Genomic DNA, 22,067 nt, shown 5'->3' on the forward strand with positions numbered 1-22,067 from the left:
ATATTAATTACCCTAATTAATATGGAACAGCTGTTTTAATCAACTCAACAGGTGAAACACAGCAGCTCTCTGCAGTTGGTTTGTGGACTGTCAAGGCTAAGACAAAAGAGCTCAGTGAGGGCCTGCGCTTGCACATTGTGGTTGCTCACAAGTCAGGAAAGGGCTACAAGGCCATTTCTAAATGTTTTCAAGTTCCAGTTAGCTACAGTGCAAAGTATTATAAAAAAAATACAAGATGTTCCGCACTGTGGAAAGTCTCAGAGGACGTGGTCGGAAGCCAAAAGTGAAACCTGTGCTGACCAGGAGGATGGTGAGAGAAGTGAAAAAGAATCCAAGGATCATCACCAATGCCATCCTGGTGAATCTGGGCTCTGCTGGTGGCAATGTCTCAAGGCAGACAATCCAACAGACACTGGCCACTGCTGGGTTCCATGGATGCAGACCAAGGATGACTCCACTTCTCCAAATAAGGCACACAAAAGCTCGCTTGGCCTTTGAAAATGCTCATCTGGACAAAGAAGAAGACTTCTGGTCTTCTGTGTTATGGTCAGATGAAACAAAAATTGCATTGTTTGGTCACAATGATGTTTCCTTCATTTGGTGTAAAAAAGGAGAAGCCTTCAACCCAAAGAACACCATCCCCACTGTCAAACATGGTGGTGGGAACCTAATGATTTGGAGGTGTTTTTCAGCCAATGGTCCAAGGAACCTAATCACAGTTAATGGCACCATGAAAAAAGAGCAATACATGAGGATTCTCTACAACAACATCAGGCAGTCTGAGAAACTTGGCCTTGGGACATTTTCAGCATGACAATGACCCAAAATACACAGCAAAAGAGGTGAAGTAATGGTTAGCAGACAACAACATTAAAGTTTTGCAGTGGCGCAGCCAGAGTCCTGACTTGAATCCAATTGAGAATCTGTGGAGGGAGCTAAAGATCAGAGTGACGACAAAAAGACCCTCCAATCTGAAAGATTTGGAGCTCATTGCTAAAGATGTATCAATACCTGTGAATATGCAAAAAGCTGGTCTGCAATTATAGGAAGCATTTGATTTCTGTAATAGCTAATAAAGGCTTTTCTATTGATTATTGAGAAGAGTATGAATAATTTTGGACACTATTCGCTCAAATGCAAATAAAAGCTGAAAAATTGTACATGGTCTAATTATCTTTTGGGAGACACCTATGTCATTCCCAGTCAAAAAAATTACTTGTTAGTTGAATAAAAGTGACTTTAAGTCAACATTTTCCAGGGGTATGAATAATTATGGGCAGCACTGTAAGTGAGAAACTGTGGTTTCCCAAGGTACATCACAAGCATCACTCCTAATTATGTAGATTATCTTTTTATGCAGGGCCAGTTCTAGTAACAATGGGATCCCCGGGCAAGTATAACTTGGGCAGCTCCAAGACAGAGACTCGTTCCTGTGGGCGGAGCCTCTTCCCGGGAATGCCACTCTTGTCTGTGGAGCCTTGGAGAGTCTGGAGACACGTCCTCCTCTGGTCCCATCGCCGTCACTCTGCCAGTCCGCATGGGCTGCTTCTCTTTTACGTCACTTGCTTACGCAGGAGCTCGGGGTCTGCAACTGCACGGGACTCCTGGTGACATCCGCAGGCTATTTCCTCTTGCGGGAGGACATTCTGAGTTCAGGTCCGCTTTAATCCTGTTGGCACTCCACAGTTTAGAAAGGCTAGTCTAGGTAATTCTGGAAGAGTAAAGCCTGCACACATAGGTCTGGAAGCTCAGAAGAGGGAACTCTGGAGGTGGAATATATCCATAGGTGCATAAAAATCACATCACCAGTGCTGTGGCATAATCTGTATAAGGTTAACTTGGGGGCCCCAGAAACCCCCCACGACCAAAAAGTGGGGACTGCTACAGGCTCTGTGGCCCTGAAGCAATTGCCGCCTTTGCCTCTATTGAAGGGCCGGCCCTGTCTTTATGCCTCTGAAGACAAGGCTGTAGGTCCAGAACTGGTGGTGTATAGTGAGCCTGTAGCTAATTAGTTTTACAGAGCCACGTGGAAATGTATTAGCTTTTTGGATCCCGTGGTGATCTGAAGGTGTGCGTGGCCCACATGCACAGTGGCCCAAAAGCACGGGCCTCACAAGAGTGCAACATAAAGAACCATATCTGAGGGATCAGACAGACTACAGGGGGCTGGAGGAAGCACCAGGTACGGTAAGTATAAAGCCTGAGGAAAGCTTGACATAAAGGAGGATATAAAATAATTACTGAGAACACGGCTGGAGGACAGCAGGATTGTCATATTGACATGAATTACATATTATTACAAATTGCATTAAGCTTATATTGCAGTGTGACGAGTGACCGTGTGCGGTGATGGTGATGGCAAATGTGGTGGGTATGTGCGGCGATTCGTCGTTATCCGTCGTGATTCCGCGATTTCTGGTACCAGCGGTCTCTGGTCCTTAAGGGGGTAGAGACCGCTGGTACTTAAGTGGTTAAATTGTTATATTTCTTATTTTCTAATGTTAATATGAAGGAAAATGAATCAGGATAGAAAGGACCAGTGTGGTTTGAATTATAAAACAACATATTTTTCTTATGAAATCTTTATGGCGTGCATGACTAGGGGTGTGTCAGGGTGTGGTCAGGGGGTGTGGCAGGGGCGTGACTTAAGTGTCCCTCTTTCTCATCTCAAAAAGTTACAAGGTATGTTGTCAGATCTAACAAGATTAGCTGTATGCTTCTTACTGGTGTTATTCAGACACTACTGCAGTCAAATGGATCAGCAGGACTGCCAGGCAACTGGTATTGTTTAAAAGGTTATAAATATGGCAGCCTCCATATACTGCTAACTTCAGTTGGCCTTTAAAAATCTTGGTGTTCTTTGTTTGCACTAACTCTGTACCTTTGGATCATTTGTAAACAAATTGGGGAGATCATTGTAAGGTTGTTGATATCAGCATTGCTTTTTATTTTCTGTTTGTGTTATGTGATTTTTTTTGCAGTCTTTAACAGACAGATTATTTTTAATACAGTATGAGCAGCTTGCTTACACCTCTGTGGTGGCTATTTTCAGACATGTCCAATCCCTCCTCCCTTTTTTTTTGCAGTCCACTTTCACAGAGTCAGAGTGATTCAGCAATGTTTACCCTCTTTCTCCCTCTCACACATCCATGCTTTAGCCTCTGCAGTAGTGCCAAAGCTAGAGAAGGACATTATGGAAGACTAACTTAAGCCTGGTACACATGCTAGATAATCCTTGGCGAGATGATTATTGTGCGCTAACTTGTCCTAGAATCTAGCACAGGCATGGGCAAACTTGGCCCTCCAGCTGTTAAGGAACAACAAGTCTCACAATGCATTGCAGGAGTCTTTCAGCCACAGTCATGACTCATAAAGGCAAATGCATTGTGGGACTTGTAGTTCCCTAACGGCTGGAGGGCCAAGTTTGCCCATGCCTGATCTAGCATGTGCACACCTACCCTATAGCGTTGTTTAGATATCCATAATGGCGAAGCGTAGAACCACTACGTTATTACTTAAAGAGGAATGTTGTTTAACACTAACTAATGACCTGGGACCTTATTCAACTTACTTACTAAAAAGTAGGTGAAAAAGTACTGACACAAGTATTTTCTTGCTTGTTGGTGGCTTAAAAGGCATTGAGCTTGATTCACTAAGACAAATAGCATGCCTTATCAAAGTTAGCACGCCTTATCAAAGTTAAGACACTTTATCAGAGTGGCATAGCGAACTTATGCCTGCTAATTGGCAATGACGAGAGCTCCACTCGTCTTGCCCTGAGTCCCTGAAGGTTTGTTGCGCTCGCTATGCTACTCTGATAAGGCGTGTTAACTTTAGTAAGGTGTGCTAGCTTTGATAAGGCATGCTATTTGTCTTAGTGAATCAAGCCCATAGTATTAATAAGGCATGAAAAGATCATCAAGGAAAAAAAGTTAATTGCATGTGGCCCTTGCAGTGTTGGCACTGCTTACTTAAAGGAGTTATCAGCCAAAATATAAAAAATGAGCTTTACTTACCTGGGGCTTTCTCCAGCCCCTTGCAGCCGACTGTCCCACGCCGATTGCTCCGCTCTCTGCCACCAACCCGGTCACGCCGCACGGTGCAGAGGCCGACCCCGAGGTCGTCCTTACTGCCCCTTCACGAACCGCCACTGTCAATCAAGCTCACATTGTACGTGGCTTACTGCGCAGGCACAGAACTACTGACTACGGACAGTCGGCTGCAAGGGGCTGGAGAAAGCCCCAGGTGAGTGAAGCTAATTTTTTATATTTTGGCTAATAACTCCTTTAAAGAATTCTTATTAATCTAAGTTATAACTTGATCCTAAAGCCACTCTTTGTATCTTCACCTTATAGTGAATGGCTACATATGCATCTCTCCTATATAAAGAAAGGGACATTACATTTTTTTAGAATCATTTCAACGAAAAGATGACTAAAGTGGGTTGTCTTTAAAGCTGGTGAGCTAAAAAGTTCTTTAAATAAAGAAATAGAAAAAAAAGTTGGAGAGCTGCAACTTCTATGTTTCCATGTGCCACTACTGATGCATAAAGTGTAGTGCAGAGTCTAGGGTCATGAGGTAAGTGTGTACACAAGTCAGGTGTAAAAGCTGGTAAAATCCAGTCAGGGTTAAAAATTACTCCAGGAAAAAAATGGAATGCACCTAAGATGTTTATGATACATTTATGATCCGTTCTAGAATAAACTTGTGAGGTTTGACAAGCATTTACAATACATTCCTTCTGGATGCAGCTTCAATATAACCAAGCGGGGTATACTCACATATTTCATAGCTCCATCCCATGTGATGCACAGCAAAAAACATAGTAAACTCAGAAACTATACTCCATAAGATATCTATCAATATTCAAACACTAACCAAAAATCTTCAAAAATTCTGAAACCTATGGCCTGTGGCATAGCAACAGGGGATGCAGAGGGTCCCTGGACCAGAGAGACCCACCCCTACGCGCCCTTTCTCAGCTGCCCCACTAGCTCTTCATTGCTGCTATAGTAGTAATGGACTGCTCTATGTAGGCTTCCAATAATAGTAATCATTAACAAAATGTGACTCTTTAGGTGCTCATACATCACTCAGTGTATGGGCAGCAGCATTTGTTGTATTGAATAGTCACAGAGGTAGGGTAACTGAAACTATGTTTATTTACAAGATTCAACTCTCTACGCAAGCAGTGCCTTTACCCTGTGTTCCAAGCTAGGACAAAACAGGAACCAGTGACCCACAACAGTCCAGATAATCTTATGCAGCAATACAAGTAGAACAGTGCCATCTACAGGCTATATGTAGGAACACCACATATCCCCATCTTGTTACAAAAGCTCTATCTAGACGGATATATCTTATCTACCTTTATTTCCAAATAAAATATCGGCGCCATGAATTGTGATAGGGACATAATTTAAATGGTGTAATAACCAGGACAAATGGGCAAATAAAATACATGGGTTTTAATTACGGTAGCATGTATTAATTTTTTCATTACGGTAGCATGTATTAATTGTATTAATTTTAAACTATAATTGCCAAAAACTGAGAAATAATGATTTTTTTCCATTTTTTTCTTAATCTTCCTGTTAAAATGGATTTAGAATAAAATAATTCTGATCAAACTGCATCACCTTTGCATCACCAAGCCTAAATGGTGCGAAAAAACAAGATATAGATCATTTCAGTGTGATAAGTAGTGATAAAGTTATTGGCGAATGAATAGGAGGTGAAAGTTGCTCGGTGTAACAATGTGTGGTGTTTGGTGCACACTCAGAGTATTCAGATTGTTGGTGATCCGCAGTATCACCAATAATGCTGATATATCCGATTATGTGGCGATCTGCGGAATCGCCATTAATGCGGATATTTATTTGTAACTCTGGATACCGGGTATAACGACAGTGGAAAACCCACCACACTGATATCTTTAAGAGGACTGGCTACCTCTAAAAGAGAAACGCAGTGTGTGCGATTCTGCGACTAGATGACGTAACGCTAGAATAGCGTTCCCCAGCAGCAATGATATACTGGGGAACCACTGAGACCTCCGCAAGGAGGGATTCAGCAGAATAAACCCTTTAGTGGGAGAACCACTAAAGGGGGCAAAGTCAGACGGAAACGGTTTGGTAACAAACTGGCTGCGAGGTACCGAATCGTGAAACAGAGAGCAGAGTCAGAAATCTAGCCAAGGTCAGTAACGGAAATCAGATAGGCGGAGGTACAAAGTCAGAAAGCCGAACTCGTAGTGAAATAGACAAGCAGAGGTTCGGCAACGGGAGATCAGAAAATGGCACAGATAACAATAGTGCTTGCGAATATATTGGCAAAACCAATATATGTCGCAGATTAGGAAAATAACAAATCTGACTGTTGTGGGCTAGTTACGGCAAGCCGCACTTGGCCCACGATGATACTAACTGTCAGATCACTATCTGGCTGACTATTAGATCAACTGACTGGCTGACTTAAACAGAGATCAGGTTACATACAAATATACAATAATCAGGAAAACAACAAAGACTGACTGATGAGAGACAGGAGCCTTGCTCCAGCTAGGACTGTCTCTCTCGGATCTAGCTAAGGTCTGAGGGCTATCACAAAGTAACGCTTACTGCAGACAACTTGCAACTGACAGAATGCCTGCTTTTATACTGTGCTGGGCTCAACCAGCCCGCCCAGCCAATCACAACACAGTTCAAGGACCTTGCAGCACAGCTCAAGGACCTTACTGAGGTCAGCTGACCAGCTGGTCAGCTGACTCTCCTTCTAAGAGTATAAAAGGCTTTATTGCACACGCGCGCAGCCCCTACGGGGTCCAGACTGGATTGAGGATAGCGTTGGTGTGTGGCAGGCCCTGAGGCCTGTGAGGGAAGAACCGGACCACAGCCTCGACGTAAAGTACGCCGAGAGGCCTGTGACCGAACGGTGGATCGCAACGCCGATGCGGATGTTTCTCCGCGTTCCGCATGCGACCATGTGGTGGATGGTGCCGCTGATGCGGACGCGGACAAACCTCCGCGTTCCGCTTGCTGAATGCGGTCAGGCCGCCGTCTTATGACAGTACCCCCCCTTTCAGGCGTGGCCTCCGGACATGCCTCTCCAGGTTTCCCGGGATGTGACTCATGAAACTTCTTTCTTATCTCTTTGGCATGCAGATCTCGAAGGGGAACCCATAATCTTTCCTCTGGTCCATACCCCTTCCAGTGTACCAGATACTGAACTTTATTGCGTACAATGCGAGAATCCAGGATATCCTGAACCTCATACTCCAGTTCCCCATCGACCACCACAGGAGAAGGGGGAGCCGAGTCTACCCTAACAGCAGGTTTCAATAGGGAGACATGGTATGTCCTGCCACATCTCAGACTGGCAGGTAGTTTCACCCTGTATGTCACATCATTAATCTTTCTTTCCACAGGGAAAGGCCCAATAAACCGGGGACCCAGTTTTGCCGATGGCTGTCTGAGAGAGATATGTTTGGTGGATACCCAAACAAAATCCCCTGGAACAAAGTTCCATTCAATGGAACGTCTCTTGTCCGCATACTTTTTCTGGATCTTAAAGGCCTTATTCAGATTGTACCTGACATTCTCCCAAATTTTCTTGAAGGCTCCTTGCCACTCCTGGAGAGCCGGAAGAGGTGACTCCCTGACTGGAAGCGACGAGAATTTGGGTGATCTACCGTAAACGACCTGAAATGGAGAATACCCGGAAGATGTGTTCCTGAGATTATTGTGAGCGAATTCAGCAAATGGCAAGAATTTCACCCACAGATGTTGCGCCTCCGCCACGTAACATCTCAAGAATTGTTCAAGGGATTGGTTGATTCTCTCTGTCTGCCCATTGGTCTGGGGATGGTAGCCAGACGAAAAAGACAGAGAGATGCCCAAATCTTTGCAAAAGGACCTCCAGAATTTAGATACAAACTGTACCCCTCGGTCTGAAACCACATCCACAGGAATTCCATGAAGCTTAAAGATGTTATGCACAAATAGTTCTGCCAAATCCTGAGCAGACGGCAACCCGGGCAGAGCAACAAAATGTGCCAGCTTACTGAACCTGTCAGTTACGACCCAGATGACGGTCTTACCGTCAGATTCAGGCAGTTCACCCACAAAGTCCATGGAGATGTGGGACCATGGAACCTGTGGAGAAGGCAGGGGTTGGAGAGACCCGGCTGGAGCCTTCCTGGAGGATTTGCACCTGGCACAGACAGAACAGGACTTGACAAACTCCTCACAGTCGGACATGAAAGAAGGCCACCAGACAGCCCTACTCAACAGTTCCTGAGTACGGGCAATGCCCGGGTGTCCCACATTCTTGTGTTCATGAAAAATACGTAGCACTTGCCCTCGAAAGCGGATGGGAACATACAGGAGACCCTCAGGTTTCCCCTTAGGAACATTAGCCTGACATGCCGAAAGCACCTTGGAAAGATCCTCCGAGATCTCAGTAGCTGCCAGAAAGTACTTTTCAGGGAGGATATTAGTGGGAGTAGCAGATGGGGCAGACTCAGGCTCAAAGCACCTAGACAAGGCATCAGCCTTAACGTTCTTGTCACCTGACCTATACGTGATCACAAAATCAAAACGAGAAAAGAAAAGCGCCCATCTGGCCTGTCTGGGCGTTAACCTCTTAGCTTTCTCGATGTATTCGAGGTTTTTGTGATCTGTATACACTGTAAAAGGGAACTCTGCCCCTTCCAACCAATGGCGCCACTCCTCCAGTGCCAGTTTGATGGCCAACAGCTCTCGATTCCCCACATCATAATTTTTCTCCGCGGGCGCAAACCTCCTTGAGAAGTATGCACACGGATGGACCTTACCATCCGTGCCAAAAGCCTGCGATAAAACTGCGCCGACTCCTACATCGGACGCATCCACCTCCACAATGAAGGGGCGGGTGACGTCAGGATGACGCAAGATGGGAGCAGAACAGAAGGCTGCTTTCAACAACTCAAAGGCCTTAACTGCTTCAGATGGCCAGATACTAGCATCAGCCCCCTTTCTTGTCAACTGAGTCATAGGGGCCACCACCGAAGAGTACCCCTTAATGAACCTCCTGTAATAGTTGGCGAATCCCAAAAACCTCTGCAGTGCCTTGAGGCCTGAAGGCTGTGGCCATTCCAGGACTGCTGCGACCTTACTAGGATCCATTGCCAACCCAGATGTGGAGATAATGTATCCCAGAAAGGCTACCTCCCTGACTTCGAAAATACATTTCTCCAACTTGGCGTATAATTGGTTCTCACGTAGTTTTTGGAGGACAAACCTAACATGCTGCCTATGCTGCTGCAAGTCTTTCGAAAAAATTAAAATGTCGTCAAGATAAACCACTAAGAATCTGCCTGATACATCTCTAAAGATATCATTGACGAACTCCTGAAAGACCGCCGGGGCATTGCATAACCCGAAGGGCATGACGAGGTACTCATAGTGACCGTCAGGTGTATTAAACGCGGTCTTCCACTCGTCGGCTTCTCGGATACGAATAAGGTTATATGCCCCCCTCAGATCCAACTTGGAAAAAACACAGGCATCAGTAATCTGTGAGAATAGATCGTCGATGAGTGGGAGAGGGTAACGGTTTTTGATGGTGATCTTGTTAAGTTGTCTATAATCTATACACGGGCGAAGACCACCGTCTTTCTTCTTAACAAAGAAGAACCCCGCTCCCGCAGGGGACTTGGAAGGACGGATAAAGCCCTTCTCCAAGTTCTCCCTGATATAATCCTTCATCGCGATCTTCTCAGGACCAGAAAGATTGTACAACCGTCCCCGAGGGGGCATAGTACCTGGTCTCAGCTCAACAGGACAGTCATAGGGTCTATGGGGAGGCAACCTGTCCGCAGACCGGGCACAAAACACGTCACTGAATTCAGAATACTGAGGTGGAACCCCTTCAATGTGAACCTCAGAGGAACAGACTGATACAGACCCTAAACAATTCTCCTGACAATAGTGTGACCATGCAGACAGTTGTCCCTCCCTCCAATTTATCTGGGGAGAATGCTTCCTCAGCCAAGGGAGACCCAGGATGACTGACGAGGTGGCCATCTTTAAAACAAAGAACTGAATGTTTTCTGTGTGAAGAACCCCAATCTGGAGGGTGAGAAATGGAGTTTGACAAAGAGGTGACTTGTCTGGCAGTGGGAAGTCATCGATTGCGGTGACATAGATATGCTTCTGAATGGGGAGAATGGGGATATTGAACCTCAAAGCTAGATCACGATCTATGAAATTGGCGGCGGAGCCCGAGTCGATGAATGCAGACGTGTGACAAACTTGATTCTCCCATTGAAGGGAACAAGGCAGCAAGATCTTACTGTGATATGGAGGTAGGGTTTGCTCGCTTAGGGCGGTACCTCCAACCAGCCCTAAGCGGACAAGTTTCCCGCCCTCTTGCTGCACTTCTGCACTCGGTGACCCTTCTCCCCACAGTATAGGCATAGTCCCTCCTTCATTCTCCTAGCTCTCTCAGACCCTGTCAGATGGCCATGCCCCAATTGCATCGGTTCCTCCTCCGAGACCTCAGGAGGACTAACCGCATGGGACACCCTGGCGAGTGCTAAAGATCTGCCCTTCTTATGATAACGAATACGTCTATCAATTTTAATGGACAGTGTTATGGCCTCATCTAAACTTTTCGGTTCAGGGTGGCTTATGATGACATCAGAGATGGAATCAGATAACCCATTCATATATGTGTCTAATAGTGTGAATTGATCCCACCTCACTGAGACTGCCCACTTCCTGAACTCTGCCGCATACTCCTCAACCATGCGACTACCTTGTTTAAGTTCCCTGAGCTTGCGCTCGGCTGTGCCGGCGATGTCGGGATCATCGTAAATAATGGCCATCGCTTTAAAGAATTCAGACACCGATGACAAGGCAGTATGACCTTCGGGAAGGCTAAATGCCCAGGTCTGGGAATCTCCCTGTAAGAGGGTCCTAATCAGAGTAACCCTCTGTGCCTCTGAACCGGACGACACAGGTTTCATCTGGAAATATGCTAAACAGCGATTTCTAAAGTTACTAAAGTCGGCCCGTGAGCCAGAAAATTTTTCCGGAAGGGGCATCTTGGGCTCGACTGTGTGAGGGGAATGTTGAACCACTGGTGGAGACTAGTGTTGGGCGAACAGTGTTCGCCACTGTTCGGGTTCTGCAGAACATCACCCTGTTCGGGTGATGTTCGAGTTCGGCCGAACACCTGACGGTGCTCGGCCAAACCGTTCGGCCATATGGCCGAACTAAGAGCGCATGGCCGAACGTTCCCCGAACGTTCGGCTAGCGCTGTGATTGGCCGAACGGGTCACGTGGTTCGGACCCGAACGCGCTCTGATTGGCCGAACTGTCACGTGGTTCGGGTAAATAAATACCCGAACCACGTCATATCTCCGCCATTTGTCTGTGGGTTTAGCTTTGGGTAGGCAGGCAGGGTAGTTCGCGCTCCAGCCACGCTAGCCAGGGTCCCCCCCAGTCATTGTGTGTCACTGCTGGGAACAGTAGTACACCGCTCGTTCAGCCACACTATATAGCATTCTGTGTACTGTTCTGTGTCTGCTGGGAACAGTAGTACACCGCTCGTTCAGCCACACTATATAGCATTCTGTGTACTGTTCTGTGTCTGCTGGGAACAGTAGTACACCGCTCGTTCAGCCACACTATATAGCATTCTGTGTACTGTTCTGTGTCTGCTGGGAACAGTGGTACACCGCTCGTTCAGCCACACTATATAGCATTCTGTGTACTGTTCTGTGTCTGCTGGGAACAGTGGTACACCGCTCGTTCAGCCACACTATATAGCATTCTGTGTACTGTTCTGTGTCTGCTGGGAACAGTAGTACACCGCTCGTTCAGCCACACTATATAGCATTCTGTGTACTGTTCTGTGTCTGCTGGGAACAGTAGTACACCGCTCGTTCAGCCACACTATATAGCATTCTGTGTACTGTTCTGTGTCTGCTGGGAACAGTAGTACACCGCTCGTTCAGCCACACTATATAGCATTCTGTGTACTGTTCTGCGTCTGCTGGGAACAGTAGTACACCGCTCGTTCAGCCACACTATATAGCATTCTGTGTACTGTTCTGTGTCTGCTGGGAACAGTAGTACACCGCTCGTTCAGCCACACTATATAGCATTCTGTGTACTGTTCTGTGTCTGCTGGGAATAGTGGTACACCGCTCGTTCAGCCACACTATATAGCATTCTGTGTACTGTTCTGTGTCTGCTGGGAACAGTAGTACACCGCTCGTTCAGCCACACTATATAGCATTCTGTGTACTGTTCTGTGTCTGCTGGGAATAGTGGTACACCGCTCGTTCAGCCACACTATATAGCATTCTGTGTACTGTTCTGTGTCTGCTGGGAACAGTAGTACACCGCTCGTTCAGCCACACTATATAGCATTCTGTGTACTGTTCTGTGTCTGCTGGGAACAGTAGTACACCGCTCGTTCAGCCACACTATATAGCATTCTGTGTACTGTTCTGTGTCTGCTGGGAACAGTAGTACACCGCTCGTTCAGCCACACTATATAGCATTCTGTGTACTGTTCTGTGTCTGCTGGGAACAGTAGTACACCGCTCGTTCAGCCACACTATATAGCATTCTGTGTACTGTTCTGTGTCTGCTGGGAATAGTGGTACACCGCTCGTTCAGCCACACTATATAGCATTCTGTGTACTGTTCTGTGTCTGCTGGGAATAGTGGTACACCGCTCGTTCGCCACTGTATAGCATTGTGCTCTGTGTCGCTGCTGGGAATAGTGGTACACCGCTCACCCGTCACTGTATAGCATTGTGCTCTGTGTCGCTGCTGGGAATAGTGGTACACCGCTCACCCGTCACTGTATAGCATTGTGCTCTGTGTCGCTGCTGGGAATAGTGGTACTGTATAGCATTTCTGTACTGCCACTGTACTGCTGCCAGTCAGCGTGTACTGTAAGGATAAGTGAAATGAGGAAGAAATCCGGTGAAAGAGGGAGGGGCAAGGGAAGAGGTGTTTCCCCTGACGGTTCACGTACAGGCCACAGGGGAGCACCCAAGAAAACCCACTCAATACCGCCCATGTTGTCCAGGACAACAACCCTCACAAATCCAAAAGAACAGGACCAGATAATTACTTGGATGACCTCTCAAGCGTCCAGCAGTGGGTTAAGCAGCACCAGCACATCACGCACGAGGTCCGAGTCCTCAGCCAGTTACAAGGAGCCAGTGGGCACAAAGCTGACACAACCGGCAGCGACACCACGCACACAACTGCCAGATAACCAGTCCGATGAATTACCTCAGGACACAATGGGGTATTCGCAGGAGCTATTCCCAGCCCAACAAACTTCCACCTTTCAAAGGTCAATGGAGGAACAGCCAGAAATGTTGTGCCTGGATTCACAACCGTTAACTGTGGGAAATGCACCGCGCACTGAAATACAAGGCGAGTCCGAAGAGGACTCGGAAACCCAAATCCCAGAGCAATTTGGGCAGGAGGGGTTGCAATTGCAGGAGGTCGGCCGACAAGATCTGGAAGACGACGTTGGAGTGTGCTGCGCAGAGGTTGTTGTGGGGAGCTCTACTCCACGGCGGTGGCCCACAATGACATATGACGAGTTTGAGGAGATGGAAGAGGAGGGTATGGACAATGTGGACAGAGACCCAGATTTTGTTTGTGAACGAGAACATCGCCGTCGTAGCAGCAGCACAGATGAGTCTGTTGAAGAACACACTGCTGCACGAGTTCGCCTTGTGCCACAAGGTAGGCGGCGCGCAATTTCAGGCACCACAAGCGTGGAAGTTCAAGTGAGAGGCAAAAGAGGAGCAAACAGAAATCGCCAGCAAGGAGGCAGGTGCTCCAAAGTCTGGGCTTTCTTTGAAGACTGCACTGAGGATGTTACCATGGCGATTTGCAAGGTGTGCAAGACCCGCCTGAGCAGGGGGAAAAATATTAACAACCTCTCCACCACCAGCATGAGCCGTCACATGCTATCCAAACATCCCACTCTTTGGGCAAACGCGTCAGGACAGGGTACCAGAAACAACACTGCCTCCCTTGGGTTCACCAGACTCACCACCAGACCCGCCTCAGCAGCAGCAGTAGCCCAGCCATTGCGTGGTTCACAACATTCACAAACATCAGACGACGCTGACACTGTCACTTTCCGGAGTAGTGCTCTTGAGGTCTCCCAGTGTTCATCAAACACAACAACCAACAGCCCTTCCGTGTGCAGCGCTACGGTTCAGTTGTCTGTGTCGGAGATGTTTGAGCGCAAGAGGAAATTGCCAGCAAATGACCCCCGGGCCGTGGCAGTAACAGCCAGCATAGCCAAGCTTCTGGCCTGCGAAATGCTGCCATATCGATTGGTGGAGACAAACAGCTTCAAGGGCATGATGTCAGTGGCCATCCCACGTTACGTGGTTCCCAGCCGCTACCACTTTGCACGCTCTGCAGTGCCTGAGTTGCATGAGCACGTGGTCAGCAAAATAACCCGAAGCTTGAAGAATGCCGTTGCCTGCAAGGTTCACCTCACCACTGACACCTGGACGAGTGCGTTCGGCCAGGGTCGATACATCTCCCTTACCGCGCACTGGGTGAACCTTGTGGAGCCTGGCAGCGATTCCTCACCTGCTACGGCACGGGTGTTGCCCACGCCACAAACAGCTGCACCGCCGTCCCTCCCACTGGAATAACAGCAGCACCTACCTCTCTGACTCCTTCTCCTCCAACGCATCTCAAAGCTGTACCTCATCCGGAAACGCTAACCCAGCAGCAGTAGGATCGTGGAAGCAGTGCAGCACAGCTGTTGGCATGCGTCAGCAAGCGTTGCTGAAGCTAATCTGCCTTGGGGATAAGCAGCACACAGGGGAGGAAATTTGGAGGGGAATAAAGGAACAGACGGATTTGTGGCTGGCACCGCTGGACCTGAAACCGGGCATGGTTGTGTGTGATAATGGGAGTAATCTCATTCGCGCTTTAAGGTTGGCTAAGCTGACACACATCCCTTGCCTGGCGCACGTGATGAACCTAGTAGTTCAGCGGTTCCTGAGGACATACCCAGGCGTGCCCGATCTGCTGTTGAAGGTGCGTCGAGTGTCCAAACATTGTAGAAATTCCAGTACTGCTTCGGGGGCACTCGCCAAGATGCAGGAGCGCTTCAATCTCCCCCACCATCGCTTGCTGTGTGATGTCCCTACGCGCTGGAATTCTACGCTGCACATGCTAGCCCGCTTTTGCGAGCAGAAGAGTGCAGTGGTCCAGTACATGACGGCGCAGTACCGAGGCGCATCCGGCCAGCTGCCAAGCTTCTGTGGATCCGATTGGGCCAACATGTTGGATCTCTGCCAAGTCCTCCAAAATTTTGAGCAATCCACGTTGCTTGTGAGCAGTGACAACTCTTCAGTCAGCATTACCATACCACTGCTGTGTTTACTGAAGAGGTCGATGTTAAAAATCAAGGAAACAGCTGTCATGATGCAACTGGGGGAATCTGAAGGAGAAAACGATCAGCGTGATGGTACCAACATCAGGCCATCCGCCTCAGGGAACGCTGGCCCCAGCAGCTATGACGAAGAAGAGGAGGAGGAACAGCTGGAGTTGGAGCAGGAATTTCATGCCACCACTGACGAGGGCCAGAGCGGTGCACGTTGGACTTCCACAATTCAACGCGAATGGTCAGCAGAAGCAGACCAGGAGGAAGGTGACGACTATGATGCATCACAACAACTATCACAACGCTCACAAGAGGATGATGAGGATTCTGGTAGGACTCTGGCACACATGGCTCAATTCATGCTAGACTGCATTGAACGTGACCCACGCATTGTGCGCATTCTGGACAACACCAATTACTGGGTTTATACCCTTCTGGATCCACGGTACAAACACAATGTTCCAAAACTGCTTGAAGAAAGAGTCAGACAGGTCAAAATGGAAGAATACCAGCAGGCCCTTGTGGAGACTTTAGAGAGGAGATTGACATCCTCCCCCTCCTCTAGCCAGTTGTACGCAGACAGACTGACTTCCGCAAACCCAGGACGACCAGGAGGGCAGCAAACAACGCAAGCCGCAGCTAGTACCCAAAAGGGAATGGTATCGGCAGTGTCCTTGGAGTGGGAAAATTTTCTGACACCCATGCAGCCGCAGCCCACTGAACAGCAAGCGTGCAGATCCACCTCCAACACCGATCGCCTGGAGAAGATGGTCAAGGACTACATGTCAGATGGCGTAGCTGTGTCGAACCATCCATCTGCACCCTTCAACTATTGGGTATCGAAGCTAGACACCTGGCACGAACTGGCAATGTACGCAATAGAGGTGCTGGCTTGCCCGGCAGCCAGCGTTATGTCGGAACGCTGTTTCAGTGCTGCCGGAGGCATCGTCACAGATCGGCGTATCCGCCTCTCTACAGAAAATGCAGACCGTCTGACTCAAATTAAAATGAATCAATCCTGGATTGGAAATGACTACGCAACACTCCAGGACCCCAACCAAGTAACATGACCAATGAACATCTGGGATGGTGTTGCGTTTCCGGGCCCTGTTTATTGAACCTCTCATCTGTATTACATTTATGACTGCATGGCGGCAAAAAGCATTGCTGCTATATCCGCACGCTTTTTGTCCACATGCAAGGCCTGGGTTGTTGTGTCTCACAAAGCGTGGCCTTCTCCTCCTGCGCCTGCTCCTGTTCCATCACGTCTGCTGCTGCTGGGTTAGCGTTGCCGCGTGGTCCCTGTTTATTGAACCACTTATCTTTATTACATTTATGACTGCATGGCGGTACAAAGCATGCTATCCGCACGCTTCTTGCCCTCATGCAAGGCCTGGGTTGTTGTGTCTCACAAAGCGTGGCCTTCTCCTCCTGCGCCTGCTCCTGTTCCATCACGTCTGCTGCTGCTGGGTTAGCGTTGCCGCGTGGTCCCTGTTTATTGAACCACTTATCTTTATTACATTTATGACTGCATGGCGGTACAAAGCATGCTATCCGCACGCTTCTTGCCCTCATGCAAGGCCTGGGTTGTTGTGTCTCACAAAGCGTGGCCTTCTCCTCCTGCTCCTGCTCCTGTTCCATCACGTCTGCTGCTGCTGGGTTAGCGTTGCCGCGTGGTCCCTGTTTATTGAACCACTTATCTTTATTACATTTATGACTGCATGGCGGTACAAAGCATGCTATCCGCACGCTTCTTGCCCTCATGCAAGGCCTGGGTTGTTGTGTCTCACAAAGCGTGGCCTTCTCCTCCTGCGCCTCCTCCTGTTCCATCACGTCTGCTGCTGCTGGGTTAGCGTTGCCGCGTGGTCCCTGTTTATTGAACCACTTATCTTTATTACATTTATGACTGCATGGCGGTACAAAGCATGCTATCCGCACGCTTCTTGCCCTCATGCAAGGCCTGGGTTGTTGTGTCTCACAAAGCGTGGCCTTCTCCTCCTCCTGCGCCACCCTCCTCCTGTTCCATCACGTGTGCTGCTGCTGGGTTAGCGTTACCGGTCCCTTTTCCTGGAACCTCTTATATGTATTACATTTATGACTGCATGCCGACAAAAAACATGTTACCTGTGCAAAGAAAACAGACATTTCCCGCATTTAAAAGACAGTTTTCCCTTTGAAACTTTAAAATCGATTTTCTCAAAAACTATAAGCTCTTTTTGCTAATTTTTTTTTCCTCTTGTACCCACTCCCAAGGTGCACATACCCTGTAAATTTGGGGTATGTAGCATGTAAGGAGGCTTTACAAACCACAAAAGTTCGGGTCCCCATTGACTTCCATTATGTTCGGAGTTCGGGTCGAACACCCGAACATCGCGGCCATGTTCGGCCTGTTCGGCCCGAACCCGAACATCTAGATGTTCGCCCAACACTAGTGGAGACAGGGCATTAATTCTCTCTGTAAGCTGGGAGATCTGAGCTTGCTGTAAGGTCACAGCTTTGGACAGTTCTCCAATAGTGGCTGACAGCATATTCAATCGTTCCACCAAACCTTCCATATTCATAAATGTGGTCTGCAGTACTGTAACAATGTGTGGTGCACACTCAAAGTATTCAGATTGTTGGTGATCCGCAGTATCACCAATAATGCTGATATATCCGATTATGTGGCGATCTGCGGAATCGCCAATAATGCGGATATTTTTTTGTAACTCTGGATACCGGGTATAACGACAGTGGAAAACCCACCACACTGATATCTTTAAGAGGACTGGCTACCTCTAAAAGAGAAACGCAGTGTGTGCAATTCTGCGACTAGATGACGTAACGCTAGAATCACGTTCCCCAGCAGCAATGATATACTGGGGAACCACTGAGACCTCCGCAAGGAGGGATTCAGCAGAATAAACCCTTTAGTGGGAGAACCACTAAAGGGGGCAAAGTCAGACGGAAACGGTTCGGTAACAAACTGGCTGCGAGGTACCGAATCGTGAAACAGAGAGCAGAGTCAGAAATCTAGCCAAGGTCAGTAACGGAAATCAGATAGGCGGAGGTACAAAGTCAGAAAGCCGAACTCGTAGTGAAATAGACAAGCAGAGGTTCGGCAACGGGAGATCAGAAAATGGCACAGATAACAATAGTGCTTGCGAATATATTGGCAAAACCAATATATGTCGCAGATCAGGAAAATAACAAATCTAACTGTTGTGGGCTAGTTACGGCAAGCCGCACTTGGCCCACGATGGTACTGACTGTCAGATCACTATCTGGCTGACTATTAGATCAACTGACTGACTGACTAAAACAGAGATCAGGTTACATACAAATATACAATAATCAGGAAAACAACAAAGACTGACTGATGAGAGACAGGAGCCTTGCTCCAGCTAGGACTGTCTCTCTCGGATCTAGCTAAGGTCTGAGGGCTATCACAAAGTAACGCTTACTGCAGACAACTTGCAACTGACAGAATGCCTGCTTTTATACTGTGCTGGGCTCAACCAGCCCGCCCAGCCAATCAGCCAATCACAACACAGTTCAAGGACCTTGCAGCACAGCTCAAGGACCTTACTGAGGTCAGCTGACCAGCTGGTCAGCTGACTCTCCTTCTAAGAGTATAAAAGGCTTTATTGCACACGCGCGCAGCCCCTACGGGGTCCAGACTGGATTGAGGATAGCGTTGGTGTGTGGCAGGCCCTGAGGCCTGTGAGGGAAGAACCGGACCACAGCCTCGACGTAAAGTACGCCGAGAGGCCTGTGACCGAACGGTGGATCGCAACGCCGATGCGGATGTTTCTCCGCGTTCCGCATGCGACCATGTGGTGGATGGTGCCGCTGATGCGGACGCGGGCAAACCTCCGCGTTCCGCTTGCTGAATGCGGTCAGGCCCCCGTCTTATGACACTAGGATGCATAAGGTGACACAACATTGTAAGCTGAAGTGGTTAAACAAATATCAAGTGTGCTAATATCAAATTATAACACAAAACAATACTAGGCAAGTCAACAACACCACATAGTCCTTTGTCTTCTAACTGGAGTATGACTGGTTAGTTCTGTTTCCTGTTCTCCAGTTTGGTCATCATCAGTTGCAATATAACCATGTCCCTCATCAAATGGACCACCTAACAAGCCCTGCCTAAAGATGCAAGACGACTGGCATTCCATATACGTCCACCAAACAGTTCATAGGTGTAAGGTCCTTGTTGCTTTGTCTCTCTTAGCAGGTTAGAAAATTTGTATTGTCCATTTCAATATTCTAGTTCTCTTAAATCTAACTAGAGATCCAGGCTGAAAGTAAACTTTTCTAGCACTGTGTTTCAGATCAGTATATGCCTTACTTTTATCTTTCTGCATTTTAACTGTCTTAGCAACTAATGTGCTTAGAGGCAGTGGACGTTGTGGTAGTTGTATGTCAGTCACATGCTGTGGGGAGCCACACCTGAAGCAGGACTTGTTTTGTGTATGTGCAGCTATGCACTGCAGTTCAGGTGATTTTCTTATTACACCCTTGTTTTGAGCCTGGATGTTCATCTCAGGGGAAACAGGTTCTGGATTTACAGCCTGTACAGTACCTGTAGTCCCGTGACACTTCTGCCACAGCATTTTAAGTTTTACTTGCAATTGAAATAGCCTTTTCATTTCAAGGGTTAAATAATGTTTCTAAAGCAATCTTTCCCTAACACAATTTGACTTCATTTTTTTCTACTAGTTGATCTCTTATTATTGCCTCTGCTATAACATCAACCATATGCGCTCACAGTGTAACCGCTCAGAACAGTGTATGGATCTGCACAGGGGCGGACTGACCATTAGGGCACTCGGGCACGGACCGAGGGCCCGTGGTCAGGGGGGGCCCGCCGCCCGCCAGAGAACCCTGAGCAGGAGGGGAGACAGCCAGTGAAGGAGGGCGATTTGCATAGCAGCGGAGAAGGGGGGAAGTTTCCCCCCCCCCTTCCCTCACCTTGGGGCCCCCCTTCCTGGCTCTCCCCTCCAGAATCGGTAAAGTGTCGGACTCACAGCGAGCAGCGGCTGACAGCAGGCGGAGACTTACCGCTGTACAGCCACCGGAGGGAGCGCTGACCTGTGTGCCACTAGTCTGGGCTTCTCAAGCCCAGACTAGCGGCACACAGGTCAGCGCTCCCTCCGGTGGCTGTACAGCGGTAAGTCTCCGCCCAGGGGCGGACTGACAACTCATGGGGCCCCCGGGCAATAGGAGATTATGGGCCCCCATACCAGTGTTTCCCACCTTTCACGTTATATTTTTACAGACTACGATATAATAATGTACTGGCAACAGTAAATATGTTATATTGTGATATTTTATACTGATAAAAATGGGTGTGGTCACGCAACAGAATGTGGGCATGGTCATGGGTGGGGCAAAATATACATGACCTTAGCAGTGGTGTAAAAGCTCTGCCGGGGAAGTTTGAACTCTGCCATAGTGTTTCCCCCAAAAATACATGTAATCTGACAACATTTCACCAAAAATCCATGCAATTTGGCATAGGTTCCTCCAAAATACAGATAATATGGCAGTCGTTCCCCCAAAATAGACGTTATCTGGCAGCAGCGGTTCCCCCAAATACACATAATTTGGCAGCGGCTCCCCAAAATATGCGTAATCTGGCAGCGGATCACCAAAAATACATGTGGCAGCAGTGGTTCCCCCAAAATACACAGAATCTGGAAGCAGCAGTTCCCCCATTATACACAATTTGGCAGTGGTTCCCCAAAAATACACATAATCTGCCAGCTGTTTCTCAAAATACACTTAATCTGGCAGCAGCAGTTCCCCAAAAATAGTTAATCTGGCAGCAGTTCACCCCAAATAGGTGCCCCCAGTATAGGTAACCACGTCAAAACGTATCCCCAGTGGAAGTAACCAGGTCTATAGGTTTTCCCAGTGCATGTATCCAGGTCTATAGGTGTCCCCAGTATAAGTAGCCTAGTCTACAGGTGTCCCCAGAATAGAAAACCAGGTCTATAGATGTCCCCATTTAAGATAGCCAGGTCTATAGGTGTCCCCAGTATAGGTAACCAGGTCTACAGGTGTCTCCAGAATAGGTAGCCAGGCCTATAGGTGTCCCCAGTACAGATAGCCAGGTCTATAGGTGTCCCCAGTACAGATAGCCAGGTCTATAGGTGTCTCCTGTATAGATAGCCAGGTCTTTAGGTGTCCCCAGTATATGTAGCCAGGTGTATAGGTGTCCCTAGTATAGCCAGGTCTATAGGTGCCCCCAGTATATGTAGCTAGGTCTATAAGCGCCCCCAGTATATGTAATCAGGTGTATAAGTGCCCCCAGTATATCAAGCCAGGTGTATAGGTCTCCCCAGTATATGCAGCCAGGTGTATAGGTCTCCCCAGTATATGCAGCCAGGTGTATAGGTGTCCCCAGTATAGCCAGGTCTATAGGTGCCCCCAGTATATGTAGCTAGGTCTATAAGTGCCCCCAGTATATCAAGCCAGGTGTATAGGTCTCCCCAGTATATGCAGCCAGGTGTATAGGTCTCCCCAGTATATGCAGCCAGGTGTATAGGTGTCCCCAGTATAGCCAGGTCTATAGGTGCCCCCAGTATATGTAGCTAGGTCTATAAGTGCCCCCAGTATATCAAGCCAGGTGTATAGGTCTC

At 47.9% G+C, this 22,067-nt stretch overlaps 1 protein-coding gene across 1 annotated transcript in view; it reads left to right on the forward strand.

Annotated features, from left to right (window-relative positions):
• The window catches only part of LOC137545764 (sodium channel protein type 8 subunit alpha-like), a 456,138-nt gene that overhangs the window by 37,277 nt on the left and 396,794 nt on the right, over positions 1 to 22,067 (forward strand). The gene's annotated exons all lie outside the window — the stretch shown is intronic.

The sequence above is a fragment of the Hyperolius riggenbachi genome, chromosome 2, assembly GCF_040937935.1.
Source record: "Hyperolius riggenbachi isolate aHypRig1 chromosome 2, aHypRig1.pri, whole genome shotgun sequence".
Classification (NCBI taxonomy): domain Eukaryota; kingdom Metazoa; phylum Chordata; class Amphibia; order Anura; family Hyperoliidae; genus Hyperolius; species Hyperolius riggenbachi.